The sequence below is a fragment of the Corvus brachyrhynchos genome, unplaced genomic scaffold, assembly GCF_000691975.1.
Source record: "Corvus brachyrhynchos isolate BGI_N302 unplaced genomic scaffold, ASM69197v1 scaffold131, whole genome shotgun sequence".
NCBI lineage: Eukaryota > Metazoa > Chordata > Aves > Passeriformes > Corvidae > Corvus > Corvus brachyrhynchos.
Window position 1 is genome coordinate 877,449 of NW_008236438.1, and position 9,060 is coordinate 886,508.

Sequence of the window (9,060 nt, forward strand, 5' to 3'; positions counted from 1 at the left end):
TGATCTGAAGCCATTTGCTCTAAGAATGTTTCTTACTCTGACATTTTTTAAGCATCAGGGTTTCTCCTCTCTGTTTCCGTATTTGTCAATTTGATGCTGCCAGGTTGCAGTGAACTTTTAAGTCCTGGATCCACCAGATATTTTACTGACAAATACTAGGTCTGTTTTGTTTGTAATACTGTATGGGACTCATTTTGTGCTCTCCAGACCTGATGAAAAGGTATGCTGATCCTAGGACACAGAGAAATAACACTGGAGAGCCAGTCACAAGCATAAAAGAATATTATTTTTTCAACTTCTAAGACAGTTATGTTTTGGTTTTGTTTATTGTTGGGTTTTGGGATTTTGGATGGTTTTTTTTAGTTTGGTGGGTTTCTTTATAATACTGTTTATTTGAAAACCAAGGAGCAAAAAGGATGGCTTGGATGCACAGAACAAGTGACTGACAGAGCTCCAAGCACCAGGAAGGAAATGAAAGACACACCGGTTATCTCTCCTTACACCCCTACACTTGCATTGTCTGTCCTTCCAGCAGCCCAATATGTCTCAGAAATGCAACGAGCTGTGCTGACCAGGTGGCCCAGTTTTGCACGCTGGCATCATGGTACTCTGCCTAATGCCATAATACAGAATCCAACCCTACAGTTCTCATCTCTTTTCTTCACTGGCAAAACTCCCATTGCAGTCATAAACTGCACTGCAGTAAGGAGTACAGAGCTCTGATTTACTTCATTTTCTCTTTATTTAGATTAAATAAAAGCACCTTCCTGCTGTCAGGAATTCTAATTTACCTTCTGCCCTCCAAAAAAAAAACCAGTTCAAACAAATCTATTTTATCAATTAATTAAGTGCATGTTTTTAAATTCAAACTTTCAATATATATCAGCCTTAGTCCCTGAGTGTTAGTGCTAGGCACCAGGTAATGAACTGGGCATAACATCAAAGTCCAAACAAACCTATTTCAGATATGACTGAAAAGACCCTGCCACCTGTACATGCAGTATCTCCTATTAACATGTATTAGGTACTTCACATTCCAGTTCATTTTGGCACAAAAATGCATTAGAGCACAGAATTAGCAGTGGTAGAGTACTAAAAACAGTGGTGCTTTGCAGTAGGCTTGTAACAAAGCCTCTAGCACACTGAGTGTCTAAATATGCAGTACTCCAAACACTACCTGAGATCTTGCTGTGATAGCTCAGGAGGGGGTGCTCCAGCACTGAGTTTTATACTGCACTTTTTTATACTAACTTCCAGAAGATGCTCTTCCTACATCATCTATCACACTTGTACTTTCTGAAATTCTAGGACTGATTTTGGCTTAAATATTTTTGTTTCTCCACTGTAATTCCCTCAACAAGCCGTCAGAGGCTTGAACCTTTCCTGGAGGTTTCTCTCTTGGGTCACACAAGTAGCCTGTGTTCTCAGCACTAAAGGTAACACTTTCGAAATAAGGTACTGCTACAGTAAACCCAAGACTGTGATCTGGAAAGTCTTGGTAAGTGATACACATAACCGTATTTTAAAAGGAGGATTTCCGGCTATTGATTCAAATTATTGTGCTGGAAAAGGTATCTTCTCAACAGTAGCGCAGTGATCCAAAAGCAAGAACACCATGAGCTTTCTGAAAAGCTTGTGTTAAAGGTTATAAATGCAGAGTAGTAAAGCTAAGTTTCTGTATAAGCACTAAATCAGAATCCTGCCTAAGCACCCATCTAACAGCAGGGACTCATTGCAAACTACTTTCATTCCTCTGTCTAACACTGCAACCAATACAGTCATTAATCTTTCATGACTTACACATCTGGTCTTCCTATCCATCTCCAAGATACCTCAATTCATAGTTCATAGTACACAAGTTCACACCTTCATAATACAAAAAGGGAATGTGGAGACTGAACCATAAACAGTATTCGCCCTGTCCCCAAACCCAAAACTCCTCCTCCACCCAAACATTGTAACAGCTTCCAAGTAAAGCACCAAGCAGCAGCAAGTTTACATGGTATGAATAATCATCATATCCAGGGATGTCAGATCACTAATGTTAGGCAAGGGTCTGCCTAAAAGTCAGAGGATGAATCAACAGTGGTACCAGCAGGCTTGGACAGTTACTCACCTCTTTATAACAGGAAACAGATCAGGAATGAGGCTTGACTGCTTTTATGTAGCTCTTGAAAACTATGATCTGGAAGGCTGACACAACTTCTAAAATAATAATTCTTGCCTTTATGGTCTTTATAGATCTCTATTAGTCTGTCTTCATAAAGAGCAAAGATAAAGGCAAAACCTGCTAATCTTACAGGCAGAGATGTCAGAAACCATGAAATATGATCACTTCAAAAGGGATACACTACTCTCTCCATTTGCAGTTATAAGCTGCTGTAGGAGTAGTTACAGATCTGACAGAAGAAAATAAAGTTATTTTAAAAAGTAGTAGGATTTATATGTTTTATTATCACCTACTGAATTAGTACAGTTCATACATCTATAAACTTCCCTAGGTAAAAATGATCAAAAGAAATCTGATTTACTAGAATGAATTAATTTATGCAATACTTGGCTACTATCTTTCACCTAGCCATAAAAGCACCGTAAATGCCAATTTCTAACGCATTCAGTGCAATGCAATGACCCAGGTCTAACACTTTCTTCCATCAGAAGATTCTGAAGTATACTTCAAGTTAATTAATTCAGCATTGACACACTTTGGCTGAACAGAGTAGAGTACTCTAAGTTCTGATACAAAATTAGAAGAGTGAAGAACAGAGTATTACAGTGACTTACTGTGTCCCCCACATTATCTGAGAAGTGGCCCAATAAAGCAGCAGCCAGCTCCCCCAGCTCATACCATAACACACAGCTGTCATCTATCCACTCTCTTTGAAATCAAATATAACAAAACATATCACAATTCTAAAGATCATAGTGAGTCAAATGATCTCCTTACTGATACAAATGAAATTTGGATAGACCAATTAACACATTTACATTTACCATGAGTACCCACTGCCATCTTACACAGAGGCTGGCCCCTCTCCTCTATATGATTTTGAACCAGTGAAACTTATCTCAATGTGTTTCTAAGATCTGTTTTTCCCTGCTTTCACAGAGGAACAGCATGGTGAAATGCACTTCACCAGACCACAGGCATGGTGACTAAATCACCTATGGTGACTAAATCAGTGGGAGCTAAGCCAGCCATGAGCCAGCCAGCCAGCTAAACCAACCTCAAAAATCATCAGAGCAGATCACTAGTGAGCAAGTTAAGTCTGTTGAGAAGCACATCTCAAACTATTGCTCCTTAATCAGTGCTATTTAGACTCTTACAAATTATATAAAGCAATTGAGAAGCTTTTGCATGGAGAAGTAAATTTTGGTATGAAAACATCCATGGCAATAAACTGATAGGTACTATTAATGTCAGAAGCTCTGCTTGAACTCCTGATTCCTACTTTGCAATAGTCTTCTATACAGTCACATTTACTAATTTACCATTTGAAAGTGAGACTCTCTCTCTGGCGAAACTATAGTAGTTTCCTCTGCAGAAGAAAATCCCCTGCCCAGAGAGGGAATTCAGAAGGCTCCTCTGTAACTGAACAGTGATGATATATTCAATTACTTAACCCCTTATCACTTTTCCTTTAACACTCTTGTCAGTATCAGTAAAACAGACTTAGTTTCAAAGCACTTGACTCTGGGGCAGATAAAGCCTACAAAAAAAAGAAAATAAAACAGAGAAGAGAGAGAATTGTACAGTCATTTGTTGTACCTCATCTAAATTTAGTGGAAGTGAGTTTATGACACCATTAGAACTTTGGGACATGGTTTATTTATGAAAATAACAACAACGTAATAGCATTTAACATTTCTTTACACGTACCATTTTCATAGTTGCTTCATTAATGCAAAAATATACTCTACCAACATAGCACAAGTGTGGTTACCTGGTAATTAAACTTTGAATACCTACATTATTAACAGAAATATCAAACTTAAGAGAAGGAAAATAGTATTTTTGCTGCTGTGGTGCTTAGGTTCCTCAGGTATATGTGAACCCAGACTGTGATAGGTGCGATTTGTGAGTAACAAATTAGACACAGCTCCCGTATCAGCGGGGAAAATAGCAGAAAGGACCTGCTGATAGGCTACATAATCTGTGAAAGTTAAATTACTCTCTTGATCTTTCTGGGCCAAATCAGTCATTCCTTTGATTGTTATGTAAACGATGGCTTTTCAAAGTAGCAATTTCTAAGTGCCCCATGATTTACTCATCAGTGCACTAGCAGTTCCAAATCTTTGCACTAGGGAAAGCATAGAGGAGCAACATCTTCTAAGAAAGCCAGTTAACTGGCAGTCTCATTAAGGATATCAAGAACTGCATGAAAGAGAGATGAAATTATTCTTTTACTATTGCAGATAAGTTTTTCAGGTCAAAAAAGACACATACAGCCTTTTCAATGGAAAAAGAATAATTTCATTAACAATTAGTAGAGAATACACTTTGTACACCAAAAATCTCTGATCTCACATCAAATTTGGCAATAGCTGAACATAAAAAATGTAGCAATTTTTTTTTTTAAAGTGTAAGCTGAAACTTTCCAGAATAGTATAAAGAGCTAAACCCCTGTTTTTTGCTGTCCGTGTTCTCCTGTATTAAGCTCAACTATCTTAAAACTGTCATGACAATAAAAAAAAAGAATTGCCCTCTTAGATAGTAACAGTTCACATGTTCAGAACACACTGAAAGCTGAAGTTGGTAGATAGCTTCTCAACTGTACTATTTACTCAAACAATACAGAAGTGAAGTGTTAACAGCTTCATCTCCTCAAACTAGAGGGAAAGTTGCTGCCTCCACATATTGGGACGTTTATTAAACTGTATTACATTGAAGAGAATACAAAAGAAACCCTTGTGCTAAATGTGTTCACATTCTGCAATAGGACATACCTACAAATGAGGCAGTCTTGAATTAGAAATAAACACTGCATGCCATGACATTTTTTAGAAGTCTAAAATTAAACAGAGGAAAGTGGGGTTCTCTTACATTAAAAAAAAAAAATCCTTTTGTACAGTGCTTTTAGTTTCAATATACTTTTAATTATACTTTTCAACATACAAAAATAAAGCTAAAGTACAAGCTGAAATTTTCTGTTCTGTTTATGTATTAGCAAACAAAATTAAATTTTAGATTCTCTTTAGGCACTAACACTTAATGATGTCTACATATACTCTCCACATTCCAGTCTCTGGTGGGAAAACTACATCTCTCTGAACTAAATGTCCAGTGATTGACAGGATTTTAGATACCCACATATTTCAGCATTTATGCCACTAAGTAAAATTTTCACTTTAAAAATAATGATAACACCAAAGGCAGTATTTGATTGCTATAAAATGGAAAACTACCACCAAGTGGCATATGACCCAGATAATGATTCACAATTCACATCTTAAAAGATTGTTTCACCACTACAATGCTATTATCACACTAACACTTTAAAAGTTCAAGATTATTTTGGATTTTTTTTTTCCCTCTAACACCACATGAGCTCTGATCTTGTTTCATTATAGAAGTGATGCAGAGATGCTTCAGACCTAAAAGTAGACAATACACACACCACTATGGCATTACTGTTTGCAATGGTCACACACATGAATGAAAAATAACTAAATAAGGACTGGCAATACGTATACAGTAATTTATAACATACAAAGCAGGCTTTACTTAACTAGCTCTTTCTTAGACCAAAAGAAAATCCCGTAATTCCTAATCTAGTAACTATTACAAAATACCAGTACAAGCTAAAGGCTTGAAAGAAGCTACTATGTAACAGATCTGAAGAGTTTCAAAGTAATTCAGGTACTGCCTTAGATGTAACTAAGAGAACAGTAGCAAGCAATGCAAAGCATGCTACAGACTACCGAATTTAACTTCGTTGCAGCAGAGTAAATACACGGAAGTGTCCACAACTCATTTCAGAATCAAAGCTGTGCATAGGTTGCTGTCAGCCAGCTAATATAAACCTTGTTCAGACACATTTATCTATCTGAAACTCCCATCAAAAAAATTAGGAGGTGATTAATGAATAGGCAAAACCCACATCTCACCAATTTCCCAAGTATTCTTCAGATATTTCTAGTTTCTAACCAAGTGCTTTTATTATCCCCAATTCCAATTCCGACATATGAAAACTAAGAATTCTTTACATACCATACTACTATTGGTGTCTGCAAATAAAATTCCATGCCTCACACCTTTGTAAATCCATTGACTTTGATTAAATCATCTGAGCCACAGCCACCTCTGTCTTGAGTTTTAACATCCTGTTTCATCCACCAAGAAGTTCTCTTCTACTACCTTCTTCTTTCAGAACGTAAAGAAAAATCCTGTCTGCTACCCAGAATCCTGTTGGGAAATAGCTATGGGTAGTAATGGCAGCTTATGTGCTTTATGTGATCTTAGCAAAATGGCACCAGATCATCACTCTTCTGAGCAATTACATTTTCAAGTAAGGGCTGATTCAGATGAAACTATGTGTAAAACAATACAGCTGTCATGAACTATGCTGTTCTCAAAACTTCCACCCAAGTTAAACCTATTTATAAAGTGCAAAACCAAATGATCTGACACAGCAGCTCAGCACACAAGCTTGTTAATGATGAAGGCAATGGACTTCCTATGGAAGTGGATGATGCACTCAATCCTGTAGGAGCAGGATGGAACTTTATTACTGTGCTATGCTATCAGTTTATAAGTGAGCTACCCTCTGCAGAGATAAGCATTTTACAGAGTAACAGTTCTCCAGGAGTGGCTTTTTAGCAACACCTGATAAGAAGGGACAGATAATAACTACCTCACAGATCTGCACAGTATTTACAAAGCAAAACCAGAAAACACAGTGTTTGCAAGAAAACATGACCTGAGGAGGGGAGAAAATGTGTATATTTGGTGGCTGGTTGTTTTGGTTGGTTTTTTTCCTTAACAAAAAAACAACCAACAAAACCAACCAACCAAAAACCCTAAAAACCCCAGGACACTTCTTGTAAGGGAATCATAATGAACATACAATGTAACAATGTGCTGCATATAACCTCAGACATGGGATAAACTAGCTAGGAGTAAGTTAAGGCTGCCATTCATAACTATTAACTTCCAAAGGCATGTTTCTCAGCTAAGGGTACACAATCATTTACATATTTTATAACTGATACATCACAGAGATATGCTATTTCAGGCTAACAAAACTCAAGAAATCAAACTAATACCAGCTAAAACATAATACATGGAAAGAATTCTAGCTCTTCCCAAAGGAGAAACTTAGCTTTTCAAAGACACCATAAATAATACATATATATTTTCACTAGTATCCCCATTTCAGATGAAAAAAGCTCTATGAATAAGACTAGATGGTCTAAAAATACTCCTTTAAAAAGTATGTACCAGCAGAAACTTCCCTCTAAAATACTTATTTTATTAGTGAAATGGTACCAAAGATAACAAGTATACAAACAATCTCTTTGCTCTATGCTACTTACACATCATAAATAAGACAGCTGTTGTTGCAAGACACAATCTTTCACAGTCTTCCTGTAAGCATACAGATTTTTTATTCTTTTATTAGAATTAGCTGTTTACCAGCCAACAGCATGTGGCTTAAAATCACAAAAATGGCTGTTCTATACTTTACATGGTAAAGCATTTTCTGTTGTCTTAAATGTACACAGTGGCAAGAACATTAAATGTTATCGAAAATGCGGAGTGATTAAGCAGCTTTGCTTCACAATCAAATTGGATTTCATTACCTTAGGAGCTGGGCAAAGTTTTCATTCCCTGTAATATGCTTCCCTTCCACTGAAAAAATTTAACTATGCAGAGGAAAAGTAAAACAAGTAGAAAGCAAATAGCCAATACACTCAATTTTTTATTTTAACTGAAAGAATTAACACGTCCCATGAGGTAAGGCAATTAAGTAATTTGATTGCATTAAGTTGTACTAAAAATAATCTACGTGATTTTAGATATGATAATGTCTTAAAAGTATAACTTATCAGAAATCTCATGTAACCAATTAAACTAGTTCAGAGAACACAGCCACGTTTTGCCTTGACAAAAATAGTTCTTTTGTCCTTCTCTTCTTACATGCTTTCTCCACAAAAAATGAAAAAAGAATCTCTACTGTGTAAGCCCTATGTAAATTAGAACTTTCTTCCTCATATTATTTATCCCCTGTTTCTTTGCATGCCATTCCTTTTATATAGCCCAACAGGTATCAGAGAAAATAACAGAGAGGTAACAATTAAGGCCATCCAACTGTATATTAAATGTCTTGAGGGCTTTCTTTGATGCAGGTGATCAGAGCACATTTTGTATTCAGCTACTACTTTTGTACAGTGGTGGTCCCCAAATGACATCTTTCCTCTTATTTATAAATCTAAGGAAAAAAAAAAAGTAAGATGGAGCTTCAGTATTTTAACAAGTGAATCAAACAATCGTTCTGGCAAGTCACTTGCATTCTTGTCTACAGCATGGTGGTGGCAAAGTAGCAAGAGAGATCAAATAAGATTTAGCTGAAAATGTGTAACAGCACATATACATTTCTAGAAAATACCACATTTTAAGAAGGCACTAAAGCTTCTGCTTGTGCTCCCATATTTTTTTAACGAAAAAGAAAAATTTATTTTCTTAATGGCACCTGTACTATTTTCAGCTGAACAGACACACTGCAGTACATTTCAAAACAAAGCTGTAAGTTCTGGTATCATCATATAGATGTGCTCACTTCTCTAAGGACAAAGAAAACAACAAAACAAACAACTCCAAAACAACCCTGTAAGCTAACCTAATACCTATAACATGGCAATGTTCCTTTTAGGAACAGAAAAAGCGCATGCATTGTTCAAACACTTTAAAAGAAATATTAATTTCAGGGATATTAGTAAGAAATTATTTTAAATAATAAACCCTAAGAATCTCAAGCAGTGAGCAAATGAAAAACATACTAATCTGTGAGTATTTAACATAAGAACAGAAAAACAGTGTTTATGCTTAAACCCCCTTTC